Raw genomic sequence first — 22,188 nt, forward strand, 5'->3', positions numbered from 1 at the left:
TAATCTCTGTATATTCAATATTGAAGTATCCCATCAGAGGAAAATAATCTTTAAATTGCTACTCTTAAAGGAAGATCAGCATCTATTTAAATGCTACTTAATGCTGTATGCATTTCTGCAAAGTGCATAGTGATTTCCTACGTTTGCTGATTAATTCTCAGCACTAATTAACACTGATGAAGTACTGTTTAGTTTTGCCTGCCTTATATTTCAGATTCAGCCATGAAAATTAATTAATAGGACAGAAACAGTCATGCTGAAGGAACTTCATATGTATGTTGTGAATAATATGAATATGAATATGTATATGTATAAAATATGTGACATGTAGAAGTATTTCAGTGGTATCATACAGAGATTTATTTGGTAGATGCTACAGTTGATGGATTCAGTTGTTTTTCTGCACAACTATTCCTGCAGCAGTCATGTCCTGGAATGCAGCACCACTTCCAACTCCTGATTATGAACTTGCCTCATTTTCCTCACAGTTAATTTTATTTTCCTGTGAGAAACGTGGTAAATACTCCTTGGAAATTTTTTTTTCCTTCTTCTTTTTCCTTATTTCTATTTGAAATTCATTGGAAGTAGGCTAACAGAAGCAGCAGGGACTACAGAAATATAAAACTGCTATAAAGTGTATGTTGTCCATAGCTCAGTGCTTTTCTTAATAGATCAGACAGATCACCAGAGAGGCAAAGTGAAATCCCACAGTAAGTGATAAGGTAACAATAAGCTCCTTTGTAATGAAAAAATACTGGGGTTTGTTACCCACAGACACAGCAGACTCCTTCCATTAATAGCAAACTTACTGCTATCATGTGTTGCCTATTCCCACACACATTAGAGTTGCCAGTTTCAAAAGCCTTTCAGAGGATATTAAAGGAAAGAAATTGTTCAAACTTGGAAGTTATGTCTTTGTACAGTTTATTGGTGTGCAGTGCTTGCAAGGTGCCATGGCTGGTATTGATATAAACGTGGTTGGTGCTTTTTGCCTCTTTACCAGGAGCATACGTCGTGATCTAAAACCCACTGAATTCATTAGAGGCTTTCTGTTGCAGGCTCTAGTAGAAATAATGTAGAATTGTGTTAAGGTCTGTTTCTTTAGGTTTGTGACTTCATGTTTTTTCAAGGTGTTTTTTTGTTTGCTTGCTTTTTTTGAGCTTTTGTTTCTTTGCCTGTGAATTTTTGAGGGTTTTTTTAGGATAAAACAGAAGCTATTTCTAACTGCTTTAGCACACAAATGGATTATCTTCTTCCAATTCAGATTTAAAGGATTGAGTCCAATTCTGTGCATTTCAGAGCTTTTGGGGTAAGAAGAAATTGTTGTGCTAATAAGGAAAGTGTGTTTATGTACATGTATTAACACTTAGACATGCACACAAATACACACATTGTGCCCATGATTCTGTTCATTGCCTCCCCGAATGATTCTCAGTTCTTGTGAGCTTCAGAAGGAGTTTTGCTCTGCACCCGCTGGCCTTGGACTTCCAGCCCAGGTCTAACACACTGAGGTCCCTGGGCACGTTGCAGGATGCACAAGTTGCCTACCCAGATGGTAAATTAGCTGATGGCACTGCTGCTTAGCTGAGCTGGACACAAATCGTTAATCCACTGCCAGGCAGATTGTCTGCTGCTGTTCCCTCTGGTCTGGGCAGGTTTTAAATCCTAGAGCAAAGCTCTACAGATTCATGATATATAAAAATATGACATCCTAATTATTTTGTATAATCTGGATTAAATAGCTGCAGTAAATACTGGCTTTTGTTTGGTATGAAATATGGGAAAGCTAAATCACCATGGTGCTGAGTTTTACTTTTCACTGGCTACTGTGTTATATTGTGTTTTATGCATTTGATAAGATTTTAGATAACTTAGAACAAATAATTCCTCCAGGTGCCAGTAGATTTCACTTATGATTTCTATTTTATTTTCTCCAGTATCTTTAGTTATTTTGGTTTTGTTTATTGCTTCTGAAGTTGGGTCTTGCTATTGCTTAATCAATTACTTTGGAGAACTCTCCATTTTTCCAGTGTCTTACAATTAAATCCCTCAGACTGTGTCTTTTTCTTAAGCCAGATAATCTTTTCACCCTCTTTTTGTGCAGGGTGTTGTCCAGGCTTTTTGGCAGACCTCTGTATATCCTTTTCTTCAGTGCTTTTCAGATATTTGACATAAATCTAACTTCAGTGTTACTTGAAACACTATTCTAGCAATTCTTTCTTTCTTTCCATTTCCCACCATGTCTGGAGCTCTGCCAATGCACATATTTAGTAAAGCTACTGCTTTGGACAGAGGGACAATTTGCACAATCAAAACAATTTATTTTATGAATATAAGTAGTTATTTGAGTCACACAAACTGTTTTGTAAGAGTGTCCCCCAAGAGTTTGTCCAGTCAGTGTAAAGCAGCTTGCTTGTGTATTTAAGATAGAATATTTTAGCAAAAATTTGATTTTATACAGAAAAAATTACATATCCCATTGCTGCATGATATTCCATGGCGTTTATGCTCCTTATTCCACAGAGAGCTTGGCTCTTCTGGAGTATCTTGAAGCCATTCTTTTGGATATCTTCATCTGCCTGTAGAGCCTCTCAAGCAGCCCGCTCTTTTTGCAAGAGATATGAGAAGTAAACTCAGAGTTAGGAGAATTAATTCAGGTTTTTTGTATTTATTCTTCTCATCGTAGGCGATGGACGAGGTTGAGACCTTCAAGATTTTATTCCAGGCTGTTTTCTAACAGAGGTGCCAAACATTTGCATGGGCTGAATGCTCTTGGTATTCTGATAAAATCACGTGATTTGATATAGTCCCTTCAGCCTTAAACCCTGTCTGTGTTGCTGCCCTGTGAAATTAAAGGATAAATTACAATCCTGGGGGGAAGAGATGACAGTATTTTAATGCAGCTCCATGTAATATGCAGAATTACTTTCTCCTTGTACCTCTGTTGGAAAATGGTTGAAGAGCTGGCTAACTACATTTTGCTCCATCTCTTAAAGAAAATGGGCTTTGCATGTAGGGGCTGTGCAGCTCTTATCTGGGGATGTGATTGCTTCTGAACAGCCGATTGGATTAGGGGGTCAGCTGGCAGATGTTCCTGGCTGTGCCGTGCATGTTAAAAGAGGTGTAGCATTTACATTTTTCCATCCCTGCTCTTCTTGGAATGCACTTACACAGCATGCAGTTGCTAAGCTATTTAATATGTAGTTCTACATGATGAAAGGTTAAATATGAGTTAAGGGGGGTTTATTGCTTGAATATTCTTTTATAGGTTTTTAGGATTACTGTGAGAAAATGTATCTTATTTTCAAGACTCATGAATTCCAAGGATTATTTTTTTATTGATTGCTCTCATACATATTCTTGTCAAGATTTTCCCTCCTTCTCCTTCCTCCCCCTCTCTCTCTTAGCCAATACTGCAAAAGGACAAATATCATAGCAAGTAGTTTATCCCCTCTGTATATGCTGTATATATTTAAGCAAATGTTTTTAAAGGATTGGGACTATTTGTAATGGCAGGCATAGCAGGAGAAAAATGTAGTGTATTTTGAATGTAAACTTACTGCTTTCATTAAAATGAATATTTTATTCTTAATGACATTTTCTGGTGTTCACTGTAGAATATGAGAAATACAGACACTTTGCACATTAGAATTGCAAGTACTTCTCCTGAAATTGCATACAGGGGTTTAAGGAAAGGGGAAAGGATGCTGCTGGTACACTTGCAGACCAGATCTCTCAGAAGCAGGTGTGAAGATGTGTGAATTTCTGGAACTTTTCGTAGAAAGTGTCTGCTTTAACCCTACTTGCACTTCAGAGAAAGCAGTTCTTTTCATAATTTTCAAAACTTTGAGGCTGTTGTGTTAAAAATTAAGTTTGAACCCAGCATCTCTCATGGCTGTCACTGAATTAGCTTCCATCCAGTCCCTGGCTGGTGAATTGCATTTATAACCCTCTCCTTCCAGCATTAGAAATTGGTCTTCAAGAGTATCATTATTAATGTACTAACTGTAAATAGCTCCTGCTCAAATAATTTCTTTTATAATACAGATTTCTAATTTTTAGAAAAGTCATGGAACTTTTTGAGGCACTCAGAATCTCTTCCTCTCATGGATTTCAGGTGCCAGTAGCTCATTCCTGAGCCCAGTCCTGTATCAGTCCTTCAGCTGTGTCAGATCCCTTCCTGTGCCATGCAGGGAATCATCTGTCTTACATTTTTCTCTGGCCCTGTCTATCAGCACTCATTTGCTTCAAGTGCAACAACTTCTGGAAGACAAAAACCCTATCCTTAATCTCAGTTTTACCTTCAGAAGGTCTGATTTCCTCCCACTCTGCCTTAAAGGAAGGAATTACAGCATAAAACACGTCTGTCCTCTGATTCTAGTGCAGTTTTACAGTATCATAAAAATGACAAGTTTTTTGCCTGCTGCACTAATGTGGGAGAGTTTTCAGTGTCAAAAAATAGCAGGAACCTCCTGTTTCCCTTTACACTTTTCTTGCTGTGACTGGAAGTTTTGGTACTAAACTGCAATTTAGTTTGTTAAATGAGCAGAAGCAGCAGCCAAATCTGTGCAGCCTGAGCAGTATCTCACCTGCCTGAAGTGAGTCCCCCACGTGGGTGGGTGTTGCTTCACTTCCAAAGGGAAATCGAGCCAGTTCCCATGTTCTCCTCCAGGATAATAACCCTGTAGTGTCTACTCTAATTCCCAGCATGTATTAATTTTATATTCAGCTTCAATAGCTATCTACACTTGATTTTCATTCCTCCTGCAGGTTTTCTGTTGAGTAAAGAGTCATATAAACATATTTTCACGATTGCCACTCATAAAAAGCATTAGCTCCAGGAATGGAGCCGTTTAACAACTTCCTCAAAAGTATTTTCCACTTGGATTTTTTTTTTTGAGATAGCTTCTTTAAACTTCTCTTTAATAAAAATGCAACTTGATGCATGGTGTAATGCTGGTTTCTGTAATTTTGAGAGAACATTTGCACTTTGTGAACTTAAATATGTTACAACATCAATCTCCTTCCTGGCATTACTTTCAAATCCACAAAAATTAGAAGCCTTGTGCTAATTGATTAAACTACATTTTTGCTGCCTACTACAGCCCCTACCAAGTTTTAAATGAAATATATACCAAAGCAGGAGCTTTTGGTTTAAATGAAATTTATTTGCTTGTGTCTCTGGAACTAGGAATGTATCCATAATTATTTCTGATTCAAATAGAGTTCCTATGTTTGTTGTTGAAAGGAATATTTATTGTTTAATGTGATAGCTTGTTGCAAAGTGTAGGAAAAGACAGGAATTATACCCAAAGTGGATTTCTCGGCAGAGGAGATGGAATTAAATGGAAAATCAGCCGTTGAAGGTTTGGTGGCCCAGTGGAGAAAGTATTAGCATTTCACCTAAGGAACTGAAGTTCAGTTGGTTTGGGTAATACCTTTTTTTTTAAGGAAAAGAGTGTGGTTTGTGCTGAATCTCTCGTGGACAATATGTCATGTTGGCGGACCTGCAAATTGTGTGTGCCATAAATCAGCATGACAGCATCTAACACTGAGACTGAACTTACTCTTGCTTGTCTTTGTCTTAGGAGCAGGAGAACAAGAAGGATTGATGCTTTGGTTATTCCTTGGCAGCAGATTTAATCTTGGGTTCGTTTTGTTTTTTTTTTTTTCCCTTGCCTTCCTCCTTTTAGGAAGTTTTTTTATTTCTTTTCTACAAAGTTTTGTAATTTGTTCTCAGTTTTAGGTTTCCAATTGTTAAGGAAGGAGAGATGCTGCATAAGTTAAAATGAGGACCTAGCTTCTGTTCTAATTGGAACAAACCCAAGAATATTCAGAACGCAAAATATTGGTACATCTTCACCTTTTCATATGATAGAAGATGTGAGAAACAGTTATTTGGCATCTTGCATTTTATCACACGTGACTTAATCTTCAGAGAGAGTCAGTTATACAGAAGTACCCCTTGTCGCTTTTGGCAAGTTAAATGAAGATTTTTGACACATTTTTCTTTTCTTTACTCCCTTTTATAACTCCTTTCTGTACAAAATTAATTTCCAAAATATGATCTTGTTGATTGCAAAACGTTGTTTGGTATAACGCAAGACATGAATGCGGAAATTTCTTTTGAAATAGATTCTAAGTCAAGTCCTGAAATTCATGACAGTAGTTTATAGTTCTAAGAACCTGCCACGTAAGAACTTCAAAACTTTTTTAAATGTGAATGCAACAAGATGTTGGCAAGATGTTGGACAGGACTGTGTTGAGCAGGAGGCAGCCTGGATCTGTCCAACGTAGGGAACTGCTGTGTAAATCTGAATCACGATGCAGAGCATCCAGCATGAACAAAGGTTGGGCTGAGTTGGTAAATTAGGTACTGGTGTTGGCCTGATTGAGCATCTATTACCCTCAGAAACCAGTGTGAGGCTGTTGGTTATTAATGAGGATTTTGGTCACTTCTTTCATTTGGCCAGTGGACAGCAGTGTCTGCAGAAGGACTGAATTTCCTCATAAATCTCTAGCAGATTCTGTGTGTCCCCAGTTTAAAGCTGACCTCATTCCAGTGGATGGCTTTATTCCTAAGAGGAACAGGAGTTTATTAAACATGGTCTGACTCACCTGCATTCTGTGAACATACCTGAGCATTCAGAGCAGAAAATTTCTACTTTTCTGACTCTCCTTTATGAATAGGAGAGAAAAATTGGAAATGAATTTGCTGCTCAAAGAGGGAGAAGGGACATAAAGATGTATGCTGTGTGAATTCATCTGTCAGAGCTTCTGAGCAGCCCAGGAACTCTCAGGTGCCTCTTGCATGATGGTCATTAAAATAACCCTGTTCTTGCCTCTCCTGAAGTATTTAATATTGCTGTGTTGTTCTGTCTAGAGCAGTTCTCATTGATTCATACTTAACAAGTGTTAACATTTTTTCTGCTGCAGACGTTTCTTGTGGCCATTGCTCAGAAATTATAACCAAATTGTTTGTCGGGTTTGCTTTGTTTTATGCTCTGTAGCTGATTGATAGATTCAGGAATGGACTTCATTTTCTTTTTATGTTGTTTAATTGGTTTCTTCCTCCAAGACAGCAGAATAAAAGTGCAGATGACCTTCTGTCCTCCTCTTGATGTCTCCCCACATGACTGGAAGGATTGTGCCGGGCTTGCCGTCAGCTAAATGTGTGCACTTGAACTGCAAGTTGAATACATGAATTTTGCATCTTCCTTAAGTGACAGCATCAAGATCATCAGCATTACCAGATTGCTGGCTGGAATATGAACCACTCAGAGACTTCAGATCTCAAGGCCCAGTTACACCTTTCTGAGTGGTTGTCAAATGCAGCTCCTGTGTCAGGGAGGGCTGTTTGCGAGGGCTGTTTAACCAAAGCTGAAGCTTTGGGTGCGTTCAGGTGGGTTTGGGGAGAGAAAGGAAAAACTCAAGACATCTCCCCTGTACTGTGGTCTGGGGCTCTCCCTGCCTCCTGAAGTCCTTGTTTTAGCAGGGATACCAGGAAAAGAGTTGTAAATATGAGTTTGCAGAAATTCATCTAATCCTTCTTCATTATCTGGAAGTCGTGACTTGTCTTTGAGTTATAAATAAGTGTGTTGCAGGCTATAGCCACCACTAGAAAAACCAAAGGTGAGCAGATTTTTATGTATGAATGAAACGCCAAAGGATAGATTCTTCTTCTCCAATAAGATGTATATTCTGTCCATTCTAATTTTATTTACTGCTCCTCACAGGAGGAATGCATAAATCAGCAGTCCTGTGCAGTTTGTTGTGATTTATTGCTTAATTAAAAGTTATGAGGGCTTTTAATCCGTCTATAATTTATATTATTTTTGAGTCAGCTGTTTCCCATATTGTAACTTAACCAGGAAACTTGCATCCTTTTATGAAGGGAGAATTTTGTGAGCCCTTGGATTCACTAATAGATGTGGCCCATGGTGGTGCCAGATTGACTTGGAGTTCCAACTCAGAGCCAAAGATAATTAAATATTAGTGCACTTAATAAAGTTTATCCAGCATCAATTACAGTTTGATGGCAAATATAGTCTACAAGTTTTTTAGAGTTACAGATTAATTTTAAAAGGGATGTAACTCGTGTGTTTCCACAATGAACAGATGTTAGCTACACATTAATAATTTAAAAAGCAGGCTTAAAATGGTTATGTAGATTTTAATGGAGGATTAATTTGGTTCTAGTGCTGGACCACATGCTGTTGTCAAAACAGTAGAACATCTAGTTTTAGTGTTTTGTTTTAGTTTGGTCATTGGGGGATTTTTTTGTTGTTGTTGTTGGTAGGTTGCTGCTGTGTTTCTTCCTTAATTAAAGTCATAACCAGCATGCAATTTAAAAACTGACCTTTTTTTTTTTCTATATGACTTACTAGTGAAGAATAAGTATATTATACGAAATTCAGGTTTTGTAGTGATAGCAGGGGTGGCTGGCTTGAGACAGAGCACTCATCTGCTTTGAACTTCAGTTGGTTTGTCTCCCTCTTTCTCATATATCTATTATTTTAAAAAGCATGCTGGCTTCACTAGCAGAGCTTTGTCCAGTCCTGGAATTATAGTTTTCAGGTAAAAGGCTTTGAGGTCAGCTTGGATTTCACTGATGGCACAGGGGTTTTGCCGTGGGTTTTGGCAGAAGGGTTCCCTTTAGCTGTGAGTCAGCTGCCCTCTGTTGGTTAGTTCAGCTTGGCTGTGATTTCATTTGTGATTCGTGTGACTTCTGGTGGGATGGAAAGGAAGAGCCTGAGTCCCCCAGCTGCCAGTCCTGTTTGAGACCAGTGGGGTCCTTCCAGGAACCCCCCTCTCCTCCATGTGAGGTGTAACCAAACACCCAACTGCTCCTAACCTGACCTTTAAGTTTTTTCCTTCATAACTTCATATGTAATTACAGTGTTGTCACTGAACAGGCTTCATTGTTTCTTAAACAAAAATGTATTCCTCAATTTTTTTTTTACAGCCTTTTCTTTGAAATAATATTTTAGAGTCATTAATAAAACCCATTAAAGTGATTTGCTATAAAATCATGTAGAAAATGTTGTATATCACATTAGATAGAAACTGTAGATGTCTTTTGGGTAGTCAGAAAGATTTTTATCTAGGCTATTTTGTTAGACTTAGAGCATTACGTTAGACTCATGCAACATTAGTTGCATGAACTTTGGCCATTAGAAATGCCAAACCAAATAATATCTGTCAGCTTTGCTGGTCAGTCTACATTCAAATTCCAGTATCTGTTAAGTTTAAATGTCCTTTATGCTCTTATAAGTTAGATTTAAATCATTACTTTGAATTTTAAATAATTACTTCACTAAGTAAAAGTGCGAGTTTTTCCTTCTCTAAGTGACATTATGAGGTTCATGAACTTTCTAATTAACTACCAGGCATAAAGATACATCATTCTTGTTCTGAAGAGTCTTAGTAAAAAGAATAAGGTGGAAAAGATTTAGCAGTCTCTTCTAAGCAAGACTTTGAAAAGAAATGAAGATCTAATCGTGTGCTACTTTTGTAATGTCTTATTGTATATATATTTAACTGGTGAAAAGTTTATTGTCTGTTTGTTGATGCCGTTATAGTGTTGTATTTAATACCTGGAGTTCATGTTTTTCATTCAGTATTAGATCTTTGCTCCTCAGTCCATGCTTCCAGGTCATGCAGCCGCAGTGGTTGGACATTTCTGAGGCCCCTCAGTTGGTTTTGGTTTTATTGGGAATGCATAGTGGTCACTACGTCCAACATATGGCTCTTTATCAACATGCAGGCTTTCAAAATTTCTTAAAATAAAGCCAGTCTGTTTCTTTAATTTCAATTCTGTGTACTCTCAAGTGGCCATGTGGAACATACATTTTTCTTCCTGCCAGTTTGTAGCCAGCATTTCAGATTCTGTGGGAACTGATGGGTTTTTTTATGTTGCTTTTCCCCAGTTTGTAGGTGGTTGTGAAGTTGGGCAGTAAATAAACAGATTTGTATTTGTTGGAACACAAACCAGTGAGTACTTTAGCAACTAGAGTAACAATAGATATTCATTAGAAAATCCATTGGAGAAATCAATTATGCTTTGAGTTTGTCTTGTTGAGAGAATGGAAGTACTTGGTCCATTCAAAGGAGATATTACTCCAGTGATCAGCAGGTGGGAAGACAAAACATGCTTTATGGGGAGTCTCACAGGTGAGTAAAACAGTGAGAAAAGATTAATTTTCTATTCTGCGTGTTCCCAGAGCAACCATTGACAAAACAACGGGCTTTTTTGAGAGTGAGATGTGTAAGATTGTACCTTGCAGTGCACAGTACATGCACAACTCATCGGGCCTGAGGAAGGAAAGTCATGATTAAACTCAGTTGGATTAAACATTTGCATATAAAAGAGGTTTTCTTAATATTCATTTCAGGTCAGTGTTTGATAAATGACTCGCAGATTTTCATCAGCGTTCTCATGTCTTGGCTTTTGCATAATAAGAATCCTCACAGGAGTTGTATGCAAACAGCAACATTTCAGCCTAGTTGCTTATCACATAGCAAATTTGAAGTACAAGTTGTATTTGGGTCATATCTGCATGCTAACCTCAGAAATTAATCCCAGCTAGAGTTAGAAGAAATATTTCCTTTAACTTCATTTCTGTGTTTTCACCCTGTCATAATAATGCAGCACACCAGGGTACCTGAGAGCTTGGCAAGGGAAGGGAACACAGGTGATTTCTGAAGTCCTTCTGATAACAGTAATATATTTATTTGTTTTGGAGTAAAATGTTCATTTTAGGCAGATCTCTCTTAGCCTAGTGATGCTGGTTCTGTGCACCTGATTCCTCTGCACTTGAGTGAAAACTAATTTGTGATTAAATCCAAAGAATGATCAGTGCCTGACAGGCATTGGTTCACAACTGAGGATGGGACACTTTTCTTTCAGTTCCTAATGGTGTTCAAGGAATTACTGCATCTTCATGCAGAGCAGCATCAGGCAGTTCTTCCCACTGCATCCTGTACCAAAAGGCTCTGCTTGAAACTTGACTGTGAGAAGTTTGGGTTTGGATCCAGGCTCTGCATGGCTCATTTTCCACCTCCCCTTGTAATCCCCAGCAAGCTGTGTGTGCCTGAACTGGTGATCAGCTCTTGCTGGGAGAAGGGACGTGTGCTCCAGCTGCTCCACGTGCCTGGTGGATGTGCTGACACTTCATGGGAGCTCCTCACTCCTGGAACATTCCCATAAATCCCTGGCATTTGCTGTGGCAGCAGATGCAAACACCAGTTTTATGTCCTGTTTTCCACCCAGTGTTTTTCTAACTACTGTGCTGTTCTAACCAAATGTGTCTGGCCCAACTCTCATCATTTAATTAAATAAAGGCAAATTCCAATTAACTTTTAAGACATCTGGAATCAGCTCAGCTTTTTTAATAACACAGTATTAATTTAAACAATATTTCCCCTTTTTTGGTCTAGTCAGTGAAGGTGAGACCTTGGATCCGAGTTAGCTGTGAAGCCCTAAAAAATGGGCTCCCTATAGAGCAGTCAATCATTTCATGTTCCAAGAATTTTCGTGTTTTTGCTGGATTGTGATACAATCTGCAGAATGGGCAACAGATGACATTTGATTCAAACAACCAAAAGATAATGTTTTTGGCTCCAGCTAATGTTTATCAATGGAGTTAATAATGAAAGAAACAATCAGTCTCCACATGCTTCCCTGAAATGTGTCCAATAGTATTTGCAACACTGTTGGAGCACCATTGAAATGGTGAAATGAGGAGCATTTGTTTTTTAAAAAAGGATTCATGTGTTGCAATTGGAAAAAAACCAAATGTTTGGAGCATGTCTCAGAGTCACACAAAAATGATGTGCTCTCAGGAGTGTATTGCAAGCATCCAAGGGAAAGGAGTACTCTTCCCAGAAATTTATTACAGCAGAGCCAGGTGAGGCAAGAATAACCTGAGATAATGTAATTCTATTTAAAGTAAAATAAAAGTATTGTCAGAGGTCTGTGCTTTGTTTCCTCAGTTTAAATTCCTTCTGTTAGAATTCTGTCCCTCCATTATGCTTTGGGGGGAAAAGACTTGTTTATTTTCAGTTCTTTGTTGTAACTTGCAGTGTGTAAATAGATTTTGTTTAGGGAAGACTTCCACTTTTCAGTTTTACTATGTAAAACTTATGGTTTTGTTATTATGTTTGATGTGTATAAGGGTAACTAACCCATCCTTCCTACTTTGCTGGGAGGTAAAATCTTCCATTAAAATCTTCCATTAGGCCTTTTCCTATTTCTATTAAATTCAATTGATTAAAACTCTTAATGGCTTGTATAGAAACCAAAATGGGCCATTTCTGTGATGATTCCGCACCAGCCTTGCTTGGTTCCAAAACTGAAGCTGTTGAAAACAGCACTGATTGGAAAAAAAAAGAAGCATTTTTCATCTAAAGGAACTTATTAAGAACAAATATGTTGGTTCAGTGTGGGGGGTTTTTAATTATATTTGGTAACAGACTGTAAAAAATGAGCGTTTATCTTAGTAGCTTTACATTAGTCATTGCTTAAGCCAATTTATCTTTTCTTTGATACCCCAGAACTACTGAAAACCCGTTAAGAGCTGCTAAAGACAAAAACCAATTCATTACCTACTTGCAATCAAAGATCACTTTTTCAGTGGTCTTGAATTTAATTTGCATTTAATTCGAGGTTTCATTAGGATAATTGTCTATTGGTTCACTTCTGTAATTGAAGGTTTGCAAGGAAAATTAATGTGTGATCAGCTGAGGGAGAGGGGAGGCGTCACACTGCCTATTCCAGTTCACACATGAAACACTCGTGGTATTTTCACAGGGCACAGGACTTACTGCAGTCACAGAAACTGCAGGCAACTGTATTTTCCAATTGAAAACATTATTATGTTTTGCCTGGGCATTGGGCAGATAATCTGCATTACTCCTGAAAGGCTGGCCCATCCTCTCCTGTTGAAAATCATTCCCAGGCTGAGTGGATGGGTATTTTCTTCTGTCTCATCTTTGCTGAAGTTTCCATTAGTGCTAAAAGCTCTTCTGTCTGGTATTTTCTTTATAAGAAAAAAACATCTCTATTCTCTAATGATAAGAGAGACATCCCTTACAGCTTCCTGTCTCTAGACATATTGAAACCTTTTAGCCACTCCTTGTAAAATGTGAGCTTCATTCTCAAAATTGCCCTGTTGTTTTACTTCTGAATTTCTTTGTGTTTGAATCTGAGAAATTAAGTGTCCAGATTTGTACACACCACACCAGAGAGGTCTTAGCAGGGCTTTGTAAACCACTGGTAATTGCATTCCACCTTCTAGGGAAATTCTAAGCTAAAACCTTCCAGAATTGCATTTTTGTCTGGTTTATTTCACAGCCACATCACATAATGTTTCATCTTGTGATTCCCCCCTGTAGTTTCCCAAGGCAGATTTTTGGGTGCTTTTAGTCTCCAGATACATGATCCTTGCTCTGTTCTCCTGAACTGCAGCCTCTCTCCTACACTCCAGTCCACCTCTGTGTGTATCTTGCTCCACACTGTCCCACTCCTCTTGTATGAAAATGTCATTTAGCTGCTCTCTTCTGTAAAATTTTAACAGGGCTGTAGCTATTTGTGTGCCAGTATAATTGGTGAAATATTATCCAAGGCTGGCTGTCAGAGCAGTCCCTCAGCAGTCATGCTAATAACTTCCCTCCAGCCTGACGTTCCCCGTTTCATGGTACTGTTGCTGTCCTACCTCTAGCAGTTTCAGGCCAATTTAAAATTTTTGTACTAATCCCCCATCTTCTTCAATTTAACTAATAACTTCCCAGGTGACATAATGTTAAAGCTTTCCCAAAATCAGACTGCCAAGATCAATTTCATTTCCTTTCTCTGGAAATTGAAGGGTTTTTTTCTCTGAGAAAGATGTCAGATCAGTGTGCCTTACCTGTATTAAATCCATGTGGTATTCCCCCCCCAAATTCTTTTAACTTCACAGACTTGGATTATTCTTTCCTTAACAATTGTTCTGAGGCTTTGCTGCTGCTAAGTGTAGAAGAAAGGGCTTTTAGTTTCTCTGAAAACTCTTTTTTCCTCAATAAATATAGGTGTGACATTTATTATTTCTGATTGTATGATATTGTTTGTGTCTTGTTAGATTTATTAAATGTGCTATCCCACATGAAATTTTGTATGCCAGTTCATTCACTAGTTTGAATGGAATTACTTGATTTCTGGATTTTTTTTTTTTCCTTGACCTTTGTGTCCATCTCAGCCTTGATACTTTGGTTATCATCACTGACATCAATGAGAATGGAAGCATATTTTAATGTAATTTGAAGTTACCTACTGCCTTTGGTCTGGACTCCAGCTACAGTGTGTAGCAGCTCTGCTCCTGTGCAGATTATCTCTTTGTGTAGTATTTGTCATCTTTCATCAGTTCTGTTAGTAACTTCAGAACAGCTCCCTTGTCCAGGCTGTGGCAGCTGCCCCTCGCTGCCTCCGCTGCTCTCCTCCTCTGCCATTTCCAAACCCTAGGTTGGGCTTCCCTTTGGTGCTTTCTTCAGCTCCTCTCCATCATCTCTGCAGGACTTGTTCTGATCTCCTCGGCAAGAGAGCACTGGGCACGCTGCCTTCGAGCATTTATTTCTTACTGAGATGTGGATCCCTGCAAGTACCAGCTTCTCTGACTGAAAACCTCCAGTCTCCTTCCCCTGGCAGATCTTTCAGCCTCATGATCAGTGAATTCCCAGCTGGGTCCCTCACTGTGCACAAGTTACCCTTTTGAAGCCAAGAGCTGTGACTGAAAATGCCAGCCTGTCTTTTCTAAGGATTCTGCTAATGCTGGGGAATCATTTGGAATTGTCATATAATCACATGCTTCAAATTTATTTTTATAACCAGCTCTTTCATTCCCCTTCCCTAGGAAGAAAAAAAAAAAAAATCTAAAATAGCATCACCTTGTTTCAGTGGCTGAATGAAACTGTCAGTGACTGCTTTTGGGAATGTCTGATTCTAGTATTTTTATTAGCAACATTTGTTCTGCAATAAATGAGAAGTCTTTTTAAAAAATAGTGGTGCAATAACACTGTTTTCATATTAAAATCCCCCTCTGGAGGTCTATGGTGTGTTGCTCAACAGTATTATCACAGTGGAACCATCCCAGTGTTACTTTCTGGTCCCGTGACAATTTCAGCCTGGTTTTGATAAATTTCTTCTATAATTTAATTCACCGAGTCTCATTTACCTCTCACTCTGGTGAATCTACATGACATCAGGTAAGTCCCTTCTGATTTATATGTCTGTAAGAAGAAACTTGAGGTAGCTACATATCATCTTTATTTGAAGGCTTACAGAGCTGCACTGTGCTGCTTCTCAGCAGGAAACGCAAACGTTTGTATTTGCTTCCTGCTGCATGAACTGTAATTTTCTAGGAAGAGTTTAAATTTTTCAGTAGAAAAACTAAAGAAGTATTTTAGTAAAAATTTTGACTTACAATGTGTGTATGTTAGTATGTAGACAGAGAAGATACTGGAGAAAAAATGAAATTATGAGCTAAGTTGAACATACACTGTACTTGTTTTGATTGACCTAAACACTCATTTATGTCAGAAATTCAGTAAGAACTTCCAGGGGTCATATGGAAGGAAATACACATGTAAGATACTGAGATGACTTAAATCCTGTTGAAATGTGCAGGAATCAATAGAGCAGTTTGGTTTGGTTTCACAGCTTTGCAGAGGCTGAAGTTGCCCTCCTCCTCTGGTGGTGTGGTACTGCCCTTTGGTCAGGGATTGGTCATGGATTCATTGATACTGTGTTCAATCTTGCCAGTCTTCACCCTTAAACACAAGTTTGAGTATGCAACTGCAGGTGCCACATGGGAAATGCAGAGATGTTTAACAAGTGATGGATGTTTTTCACCTTGTCACTAAATGTTACCCCTGAATATTTATTCACATGAAAAGTAAATAGGAAAGCATGATGCTGGCCAGCAGGTCATTGAGAAAATTAATGATGAGAAAAATTTTCTCAGAGGTACTGTGGAAAAATTAGCTGCACAAGTTAGTGGCCTGGATGCAACTACTGAATACAGCAAGCAAATATAGATATATATATAGATTTGTAAGAGAGTGTAGAAAAGTTAAAGAACTTCCAGCCGTTTGTTTGCTGGAAACATTCACCTTTGGGGATGGTAGCTGTGAGGTCAAAAATAATAAAGACAGATCCACATGAACAGTTTTCAAAAAGGTCTTCAGTTATCAATAGTGCAAATCTAGGAAAAAGAGTATTTTTTCCTGTTGGAAAATACCACTGTCATTTTTTTCCCACTTAAACCCCAAGCTGTAGAATGTTGAAAGGTCAGGCTTGATGGACTCATTTGGGAATATGTGGTGTCAGAGTAGAACAAAATGGACACTGTCAGTGCAGGTGTCTCTGTTCTGTCTCACCTGTCTGTCTATCCCAAATACACTTAAATGACAAATTATCTGCAGCTGGAGCTGTGGTCTTGTCTGCATATTCGTTTCACCTCTGGTCTTCTACCTCAGTCATTTGGTACAGTGATGGATTTCAATGAAGACACTCATACATTAAATTCTAGCTACACCCAAGCAGGCCTTCACTGCTAAATAGCAATGATGTTCCTGAAGTGAGTGCTCCTGATCAGATAACAAGTTTGAAACAGGAGAGACCATGATTATGAAAGTGCTTTCTAAATCAATGTGCAACCTAAGAGTTAGACTTCTTTTATTCCTCACTTTAAAGATGCCTTGTAGGACTTACTTCTTCTTTAATCAGCAGGTAAAAGCTGTTTTCAGAGGAATAGTCTCTCCTTTAGAAGAGAGAACCTGTGTATTGCAGTGTTGCTTGTATTGACAGAGAGACATTAAACTATTTGCAAAGCTAATGGATATACCCTGATAAAATGCATTCAGATCCTTACCCAAACAGCACATGAGAAAATCTGATCAGCTCAGAATGGTTTAGATAAAAAACTAATGAGCGTGAAGCCTAAGTAATGACTGCCGGGTTGGGCTGATTGTTTGTCTGGTGCTTTGGGCTAAAAAGGGGCCATTTATATGATCTGCAATGATGGCAGCTTTATTAAAAGTAGCATTGTTTTGGTCCCAGTATAAATATCCAAATTCCCTGGACAACTGCCTTCTTTTTTTTAATTTGGGAGTCCTTTTATTCTTTGTGACTCTTGAAAATTAGTGAAGCATTCTTCTGTTAGTCACATAAAATCCACTTTTTATTAATATGCATCAGCTCTTACCCATAGCCCAGACACTTCACCATAACACAGAAGGGGATAATAGGCTGAATTATCCTTAAGCAATTGCAGCTGTAACTATTTCATGTCTTATTGTGGTATGTAAATTTGATTCTTTGCTGGGTCCCATGGACATATCTTCATTTTGACTACTGGAAGGCACAGTGGGATAAATGGATTAAAGTAGAACTAGCTCTTAGCACTATTTCTTATCACTTTTATGGTAATGTCTTCACTGATGTATTTGCTGTATGCACACAGAAGGCAGATTTCTTTCTCAAAAGTGGGAAAGCCTACCAGTACTGAACCAAAAGTAAAAAAGCATAATAAACCACAAAACAATGGGAAAGGATCAAAGAGCAGCGAAAAAGGTGGTAGTACAGAGATTGTTTGGTTGTGCAGGTTAACAGTAGACACAATGGGATGGTGATGCTGTTTTTGCCAGGTCATTTTTTGAAAGAAAAAGTACAATAAGTAGCACCCAGTGTTACCAAGAGTCGTGCAACCAAGTTGTCGTGTCTGGCCGGTTTTGGGAGGGAGAGGTGAGGCTTGCAGCAGGAATGGATCTCGAGAAAGTACTGAGATCTGGGGAAGGAAATGATATTTCATATTAATTCCAGTTAAGTATTCCAGGAGGGTGGCATAAAGAAATGTGTAACAGAAAGAAGTGTATAAGAGACGTGAGTGTTCCTCAGTGGTGTCGCTGATGGAGCGAAGTGGGGACAACTGAAGTGAGAGAGAGATGAGCTAAAATAATGTGTTGACTGGAGAGGAACGTTTCAGCTATGACAGCCTAAGTGCTGGTTGAAAGTGAAAGTTGAAGCCATGGGGGAGATAAAATTAGCTGTGGACAAGGGAGGGAGAAAGAAGAGCAGGCAAGCTGAGGGATAGCTCTCCTGTGCCCCATAAAAAGGAGGATAAGTGGAAGGAGCAAACTTATGAAAGGCATAGCAAAGAGACAGCTAACTCCTGCTCTCGATATAGTTATTCCTTGGTGCAGTATATATAAAATAGGATGTAACATCTTTGCATTGGAGACCAGCTTTTTTGTTCCTTGTTTGAACCTGAGGCTTTTAACACCTCGCAAACACAAATCACCAGTGACGTGTCTGGCAGGAGCACTACATCTGTGTGGTGAGTAGGGCACATGCTCTTGCCCGTCTGCTCAGCCTGGGACGACAGTTTTGGCTGGCACTTTGTGCCTGCTGATGATACTCCCACTCTGGAGTGCTCTCCAGCAGTCAGGGATGCACGGCTTTTGCCTTTGCAGATGGAAGTACCTCCACAGGGAATGTTTCCAGCTAGAAGGAGAAGGGAAGGAGGAAGTTCATCATCACCAGCAGGTGGGAAATTTTGCTACTGGCACTTAGCTCATAACTTCAGGAAGTTTGGCCCAGCCTGGCACAGACCTGTGTCACGACCATATGCTCTACCTCATAACATTGCACCCTCTAAGTCTCAGAGAAGCTTTTCTTATTAGAATGGTTAGATTAATTATGTTTTATTAAGTGTTTTCTTGCCAGGTTTTTCATTGGTATGGAGTGAGGAGAGAAGTGGGAATGTGAGACTGATGGACAAGCTGCAGACAGAGGTGCCGGGGTTGTTCCGCTGTCCGTGGGGCTTTCCCTGTGCCTGTGGGAGCAGGGATCAGCTGTTTGGGCATGGGGGACCAAGACAGGGTTGCATGAGGGTCAGGCAGGAGAGTCCCTGCAAGGAGCTGGAACTGGCATTCCCTGGTGCCTGAAGAATGGATGCTCCCTTCCTTCAGCTGCCCTAAATCAGCAGCCTCTAAAATACAATTGTTCCCCTCCTCTCAGCCTTGCCTTCCAGAGCTCTCGCTGGCTCTGTCAGCCCTCTGTGGCCTCCCTTGGATCCAGCTCTGCTGCTGGCACCAAATTCAGATTTTCAGCCTGCAGAGTTAGGGCAAAATAACTCATTCAATTTTGCCTCCATTACTGAGCAGCCATGGGCTGCCTTGGAGGGCAGGTGGGTATGTAACGTGACATTTGCACGTCTCTAAGGTTCTGGCAGTGTCGTGGGGGCGAGCTCATACAGGTGAGCAATTGCCAGTGTTGGCCTGGTCTCATGAAGAACAGTAATATGACAGGTTATACTCTAGACTTCTCTCTGTGGGATGATACTGCTCAAGGAAATTAAGCCTAAGAGATAATTTGGCAACAGGCTTATTTTAAATACTGATTAATGACTATTGCTTTAGTGCAGCTCCTGCTTTACTCATGATGTTTTAATATGGCAAAAGAATTATGATTAGTGCTTTTAGGTTTTTAATGTTCAGATAGTTAAAATGTCCCGTAATAATCACTCCCTTTAATATTCAGCATAACTATTACAGAGATATAATTGCGCTTTGGTGTTGAAAAGAAGAAACTGGGATCCCAATGTGATCATGAATGCCTTTTTCTGGTAGCTTAAATCCTTGAATTTCAAAGTCCTTGGCAGCAAGTTTTAAGAACTTTAATTAAAAAATAAGTCTTTCATAAATTAAAAAAAAAAAGACTATAAATTTGTTAAAAGGAGTTACTGAAATATTGCAGTAAAAAAAATATAGTGGAATATACATCAGAAAGCACAAGTAAAAGCATCAAAATCAGAAAACAAATTCAGATTCAGGGTGGCTGTAATCTGAGATGCACCTGTGTAGCATACAAAGTGCCTCCAAGATTTGTAATCTTTATTCTTGTGACATTAGTGTGTTTCAGATCTGATTCTGCAATATCTCACACCATTGGAAGTCAGGAGTGATTTTCTAATAGAATTTCAAAAAAAAACCCCAAAAAACAATAAAATGAGAGCAGGCTCCAACTCTGCAAATCTGTCTGATCCTTGGCAGAAGCAAGAAACGTTTTCATCCATTTCCCCTCTCCTGCCTCAGAGGTGGTATCTTGCATGCAGCAGTTCGTTTTCACCTCACCCAGCTTGTAAATCTGTTGCTTTGGGTTCTCCATTGTGGCTTTGTAAACCGTGTTAAGAGTCAAAGGAGTGTGAACTCAAACCTTGCCTTGAAAGGAAGAATCCCCCGGTGCCTGTGCAGGATCCCAGTAAGGCGCAGGGCAGCCTTTGGAGCCTGGGAGCGCCGCTGGGGCTGGTGGTTTGTCTGAGGGAATGTTTTATGTACGATCACGTCTCGCAGGAATGACAGCGCTCCCACGTAGCCCCACAAGCTCTGCCTCTCCTTGGCTGCCTCAGCCCACTGAGCTCATCCTTGCCTCTGTCTCCCTCCAGGGTGAGCCCCTGTTCTTGCTCTGGATGTGCTGTGGGGTTGTGCTGCCTCCCACGGCAGCCTCAGCCACCCCCTTGGTCCCCTCGTCCCTGTGCTCCTTGGGCAATGTCCCACACTGCTTCAATGCATGGAAGAAACTTCTCTCTCCCACCCTTACCTTCTTCCATATGCCATTTTAAGGTGATAGCCCTGCTGATACTAGTCCGACAATTCACGAGACCCCTGGTTTTGTTAAGTTCTTTTCATGATGTCCCCTCTTTGCCTGTTTCTCTCTTGGCAAAGGCTGCTGTGGTCTTGCCATTCTTCCTGAAAAAGTGTTAATAGTTCTTTATTTCACTGTTGTTTTTATTGATGGCTTAGCTGGTCTTGTCCATGTCTTGAAATACCACAAGTGCAGCATCCTTTCCCCCACTCCATGTGTGGTTCTTCAGCTGTTGGTTCCTCTTTCTGTTCCCCTTCTTCCTTCATTTGCCATAAAGCTAAATAGGGACAATTGGTGACCCTCATCAGTTACCTGGCATGGCATTTCCCACTTTTTCATGATGAATCCAGGGACGTCATATGTAGTTAAACAAAGCACCCTATTTACCACTGGTGTAGGGCTGGCTGTAGGAGTACACCAAGGAGGGACTGGAAAGGGCAGGCAGCAGTATTGTTTATACAAGTGAGTAATTACCCAGACTGGGGCAGTTTAGCAGCTCCTGACTTTGCTTTGTGTGTTGCTCGGGTAAGGGTGAGGTGGAAAAAGGGGAGGTAGCTGAGTATTATGCCTCTCATGTGAATTTCTCTGTGCACCTTCCAACTCTGATAGAAGCAATAACCTCACTGAACTTGTCGCTGAATGTGTAGGACTGGCTAAAGTAGGGACTGGAGCACTAAGCATGACAAGGAAAGGATGAATGGGAATGGTTTAGCTTCTAGAGTAGGATAAATTGGAGATTAAAGAAAAGTTGGGGAAAAAAAGACACTGTAGAGTTATTCCCATTAATCTTTAAAGCTGGGAGGCTGACATCCTTACCTAGTCAGTGGAAGGAGGTGAGTACCTATAACATGCCTTAACTAGAAGCCTAAATTAGAGGGTTTTAATGCCACCTGTTTTATTGTTGTGATTCATTATCTTATTAATGCATTTTTAAAATGAAAAGAAGTGTCAGATGCCAAGAAGGATAAAGGGTAGGTGGAGAGCCTGAACATCTGGTAAATGTTCTGTTCATTTTAATAATAACTTTGGGTGTTTTTTCCCTTCCTCTTTCATTATTTTTAGGTAAATGAGATTGTAGCTTAGCATGAAACTGATTTTGGAAATAAATTTGATGGCATGCTCCCCTTGCAGAGGTGGTTTGATCTCTGTAACGCAGTTGCTTGCATAAATGCATGAACCTTTTCCTGTAAGTTTATTGCTTGTTAAAGATGTGTCCTCAAGTGTAGATTACTGCTTTAAAGGGTTTGTCTGTGTCTGTAGCCAAAACCATTTTTTTGAGCTCTTTAATTCTGATTTGTTTACGAAGTACAGTGCTGCCTTTACTGGCCATATATCTCAATTTTAAGAAGAGCTGCTGCATTTTCTTGTATTTTTGCATTATTGAACCTCTGGTATTTTGGCAGGGAGATACACCTGGCAGAAAAATTTGCACACCTAAACACAGCTCTCATTTATTGGCAACTTAGAAAACTTTGCAAATGTAGTAAGTGTTTAATACATCTGAATTCATT

General features: G+C 39.5%; 1 protein-coding gene across 1 annotated transcript in view; it reads left to right on the forward strand.

Moving 5' to 3' along the window:
• THSD7B (thrombospondin type 1 domain containing 7B) overlaps positions 1 to 22,188 on the forward strand; it is a 326,451-nt gene that overhangs the window by 249,798 nt on the left and 54,465 nt on the right. The window lies entirely within an intron of this gene.

This window comes from Aphelocoma coerulescens, chromosome 7, assembly GCF_041296385.1.
Source record: "Aphelocoma coerulescens isolate FSJ_1873_10779 chromosome 7, UR_Acoe_1.0, whole genome shotgun sequence".
Taxonomy (NCBI): Eukaryota; Metazoa; Chordata; class Aves; order Passeriformes; family Corvidae; genus Aphelocoma; species Aphelocoma coerulescens.